Below are 5,132 nucleotides of genomic sequence, written 5' to 3' on the forward strand. Positions count from 1 at the left end.
ATTTTTTTTTTTTTTGCGTGTCAATACTTTATTTTGGTGCAATGACAGGAAGCTGGAAAATACACTGTACTGTATTTAAAATTTGCTTGGTTCCCCCTCATGTGGAAACCCCCCACCCCTCTTAGAGCTAATCTGTTCAAACTCAAATACTTAAAAATTACAGCAAAACAAAGCAAGGAAAAGGGAGAACCCGATGGAGAAGGCGGCGTGGGCCAGTAGTGTCACATGGTGTGAATGACCGAGGTGCTGACCAGGAGCTTCTGTTTCTGCTTCTTCCTTTTCTTTCCTCCTCTCTCCTCTGAGAGAGGGTCGGCAGTAGCTGCTGCGTCCAGGTTCAGGAAGGCTGCTTCCATGGCCTGGCTAAAGGAGTTCTGGAAACTGGGCGCAGGGACCCGGTCCAAGTTGTCACTCTCCCCATCGCTGTCACCAGGGGCAGGAGGCACGAGGCTGTTCTCTTTTTTTTTTTTTTTGAGTGGTCTTGGGCCACACGTCTGCTTTTGCTTTTTCAACTCGTAGCATCTGGGCAAAAGAAGGGAAGGGAGAGTCTTCTTCCAGACTCCCAATGCAGAGTGAGGGACTGCCCTGACTGGCAGTGGGTGACAGAGGGGTCAGCAGAAAGTATGCACAGGACCCGGGACTTCTGCTAAGAGAAGAAAGGGAGAGTGACCTGGGGTCCTCGGTACTGGTGTGACCCAAAGCTGAACTGGAGGAGCTACTGTAGGAATTGAAGGCAGGAAACTGCTGTAGATTATCTAGGGGAATGTGGACTTCTGGGTACTTGCCCTGTTTCTTGTTCTCCTCCATCTCGATTCTGCGTTCTCGGCGGCGTTCTTCCTGAGACTTCTTCCGGCGCTGACACTTCCTCTTCTCAATGTCATCTGAGAACATCTCCAGGGTCTCCTTTGAGACAACAGGAGGCTGCAAAGCCAGTTCGCAGATGCTGAACTCACAGGTGAGCGTCAAATGAGAGAGATACCAGTGACGCTGGTGAACATCCTCCGACATGGAGTGCCCGTCGTTCTCCATCACAGTCGCCGAGATCTTCTCGGGGCTCTGCTCCAAGCTGCACCAGGCAGCGCACGTTCACGGGGTGCAGGAACATGTGCTGCCCGTCCTCTGCTTGGTAAAAATTAGTAGCAGGGAGAACTGCTCAGGTGTGCAGCGACTGGCTTAGTATAATTGTCATCTGCTACCTCTGGGTCAGCACAGGCCTCTGGCAAGCCCTCAGGGTACAGTTCAGATGCTGCTTCCTCTTCCTCCACCAGAGGGAGAGACGAGTCCAGAGAACAAACTGCTGTGGTTTCTTCATCAAAAGCAGAGAAACAGCCCAGAACACCTTTCCTGGGTGGGAAAGAGGACTCCTTCGCCAAGGGAGCCACCAGCACTAGTTGTTCCAGGGCAGCCACCACCCCAGCGACGTCTCCTCTGCCTTGGGCCAATCCTGACAGAGCCTGCTCCCGAGCCTTGAGTTCCTGGATGGCAGCCTTGATGAAGCAGGACTCTGGCGTGTGTTTCTCCTCCCCTCCACCAGCGGCCGCTCCAGTGCCACTTTCTCCTCCAGGACAACATGGCACAGCACTTGCTTCTTAGAGGCCAGCAGCAGCTTGGAGTACTGACTGTGTTGGTCATCTCCTAGATGAATGGGATGATCTACATTCATCCATTTGGATTTGGGCAAGGCCACCAACACGCCCTTCTCCCTCTTCATCAGCTGCACTGTGATAATATCACCAACTACATACTGGCGCGACTCGGTGGCAACAACACGCTTGAGATCCTTCTTATGTACAGAACTGTAACAGATAGGGCATTTACTCCAGGTTTTCTCACTCAGGGAGAGGTAGTGTAAGACGCATGCCCAGCAGAAGATGTGTTCACAACGAGTTATCTTGGCTGCAGTATGTGGATACAGGCATATTGGGCAAGATGGCACTTCATGGCTACATATGCTCACTTGTTCCACAAAGTCCCAGTTGACTAAGGTATCAGGATCAGCAAAATGCGCTGTGTAGTCTTGGTTTTCAGACATTACAAACTGGCAGTTGGCCTGTAAAAAGAGTTCCTTGTTAAAAGATTTATGTCCCCACTTGTTTCTTTTCCCCCAGCTGCCATGTCCACTGCTTTCAAAGTGACCTGCCTGGCCACGGAGTTCAAATGTGAAATTCAGCAAGTGGTTGTGGTTGATCTTCTTAGGACCAGAAAACTGGGCAGGGCTGAACTCTGCCCGCTGAGTCTTCTACCTCATCTCATCGTCCACCATTAAAAGAAGAGCTAAAGGGTTTGCTGCTGCTGCCGCCCCTTTGAAGAGGCATCTTACTAAAACTTTTGCTTTTCTGTGAACTGGAACGACGGGCCTGTTGCTGAAAGTTTCGTTTTGGGGGTAGGAAGGTTCACGTTTACGGTTAAAACGCTTGGATCCATTTGAGTTCTTTCCATCGCTCTTGGGTTTAGACTCGGCGGCCGAGCCCGCCGAGGCGGAGCGGGGCGGCTGCTGCCCTTTGCTGCTGCCCGAGGAGGCGGAGGAGCTGCCGGAGCCGCTGTTCTTGTCCATGCCGGAGACGGTGGTGGCGGCGCTGGGCGAGCTCTGCGGCATCAACCGGGGGCCTCGGGGGAGGCGGCGGTCGGAGCGGAGCGGGCGCGGCGGGGACCCAGGCTCACGGCGTTCGGGGCCGTCGGGGTTGGCGGCGGCGGCAGCGGTACTCAGCCTTCATGGCGACATTTTTCCTGGTTTCCTTCCTTGGCTTCTCAAACGGGTCAGAGAAGCGGCGGGCGGGGCCGTGGAGCACAGCTACGGCGGTGACGGCGCGGCAGGAGAAGGCCGGGGCTCGGAGGTCCGGGCGAGGCCTGGCGGGGCGGAGGCTGCGGAGGACGGGGAGGCGAGTGTGGGCAGGCGAGCCCCGCCAGCCCGCCGGACGCGCTCTCCCACCGCTGGCCAGGGGAGAAGGATGATTCTCTTGATGTCGGGACCTAGGTCTCAGACACTGCAACCGACACCCGCCTCTAGGCCGAGGCCAAGCAGCTCTGGGAATGGCGACGAGTCGCCAAATACCCGTTAAGATTAGGATTAAGTTTGGTTTTAGACTTAGGTTTAGGGCTAGGGTTTTGGTTAGGTTTAGGGATGGTGCTAAACTTCAGGTTATAGCTATGGTTATAGTTTGGGTTATGATTAGGTTTAGATTTAGGGTTAGGGTTCTGTTACATGTAGGGTTAAATTAGATTTATGGTTAGGGTTGATTTTAGACTTCGGGTTGGCGATGAACTGAGGGTTAGGGTTTGGGTTATGGTAATAATTAGGGTTAGAGTTGATGTTAGACTTAGGGTTAGTGTTAGGTGAGGGTTATGGTTATGGTTTCTTTTAGACAGTGTTATGGATAGGATTAGGGTTAAGTTTAGGGTTAGGGTGAGGGTTAGAGTAGGTGTGAGACTTAGGGTTAGGGTGAGGGCTAGTTTTAGGTTTAGGGTTAGGATTAGGGTTGGTGTTAGACCTAGGTTTAGTGTTCTGTTTACTGTTGGTATTTGACTTAGAGTTAAGGTTAAATTTAGGGTTAGGTTTATGGTTAGGCTTGGTGTCAGACTTAGTGTTGGGTTGTAGTTAGGGTTGGTGTTAGACTTAAGGGCTATGGTTATTTTTGGTGTTATCCATAGGATTAGGATTAGAATTAACTTTAGGATTAGGGTTGGGGTTGGTGTTAGACATGGTATAGTTTCATGTTTATCAGGAAATGTCTATGGTGGAAATTCAGGCATCTCAGAACAAAGTTAACTCATGTAGTTTGAAGATCCTTGAGAAAACTGAACCTTGCAGAGTTTCCTGGGGTTTCTGTAAAATGTTGATGCATGGATGTATTGCAGAAGAAGGCAACAGAGATCCTGGAGCATGTGAACCTGCAAGAGGCAACGTTCTTTGGCAAGAGTTAACGATGTGTGTATCACCTGTACTTCCACAACAACATCATGGAGCCATATGGTTCTGAGAGAAAAGAAACTGCCCCAGGCATGCTTGAACTGAGAAACTGATTCATGCTGCCTAAACTATGTTGCCCTATGGCTTAGTCAGTGCCTGGACTCAGCAGTTTTCAGAAACCCCATTATACTCATTTAAGTTTAGTTTTTCCAGGATCTTCAAACTCCATGAGATAATTTTGTTCTGACTAAACATCCACTATAGACGTTTCCTGAGACACATCACGTTATACAGGGCAATTAAGTTATATTGCACAGGAACTTGCATGAAACAGCATTTTCCTTATGCCCATGGAAATATCATAAAGCAGAGTCACGTGAACCCCCAAGAGACAACATCACCAGAAACACCTGATCATCCATGGCAAACATTTTCTTTCTTTTTTTTTTTTTTAATCGTTTTATTAGGGGCTCATACAACTCTTATCACAATCCCTACATACATCAATTGTGTAAAGCACATTTGTGCATATATTGCCCTCATCATTCTCAAAACATTTGCTCTCCACCTAAGCCCCTGGCATCCGCTCCTCATTTTTCCCCTCCCTCCCCACTCCCCCCTCCCTCACAAACCCTTGATAATTTATAAATTATTATTTTTCCATATATTGCCCTGTCTGACGTCTCCCTTCACCCACTTTTCTGTTGTCGGTCCCTAAGGGAGGAGGTCACATGTAGATCCTTGTAATCGGTTCCCCCTTTCTAATCCACCCTCCCTCTACCCTCCCAGTATCACCACTCACACCACTGGTCCTAAAGGGATCATCTGCCCTGATTCTCTGTGTTTCCAGTTCCTATCTGTACCAGTGTACATCCTCTGGTCTAGCCAGATTTGTAAGGTAGAATTGGGATCATAATAGTGAGTGGGGGGAGGAAGCATTTAGGAAAGTTGTATGTTTCATCGTTGCTACATTGCACCCTGACTGGCTCATCTCCTCCTGGAGACCCTTCTGTAAGGGGATGTCCAGTGGCCTCCAAATGGGCTTTGGGTCTCCACTCCGCACTCCCCCACCCCATTCACAATGCTATGATTTTTTGTTCTGATAATGCCTCATACCTGATCCCTTCGATACCTCGTGATCACACAGGCTGGTGTGCTTCTTCCATGTGGGCTTTGTTGCTTCTGAGCTAGATGGCCGCTTGTTTACCTTCAAGCCTTTAAGACCACA

At 49.9% G+C, this 5,132-nt stretch overlaps 1 pseudogene; it reads right to left on the reverse strand.

The window, feature by feature from the left end:
* Window positions 1-221: 221 nt before the first annotated feature.
* LOC101640823 lies at window positions 222-2,904 on the reverse strand (annotated as a pseudogene).
* Between the last annotated feature and the right edge of the window lie 2,228 nt (window positions 2,905-5,132).

Source organism: Echinops telfairi, unplaced genomic scaffold, assembly GCF_000313985.2.
Source record: "Echinops telfairi isolate 266 unplaced genomic scaffold, ASM31398v2 ScPeMD7_3509;HRSCAF=4178, whole genome shotgun sequence".
Lineage (NCBI taxonomy): Eukaryota > Metazoa > Chordata > Mammalia > Afrosoricida > Tenrecidae > Echinops > Echinops telfairi.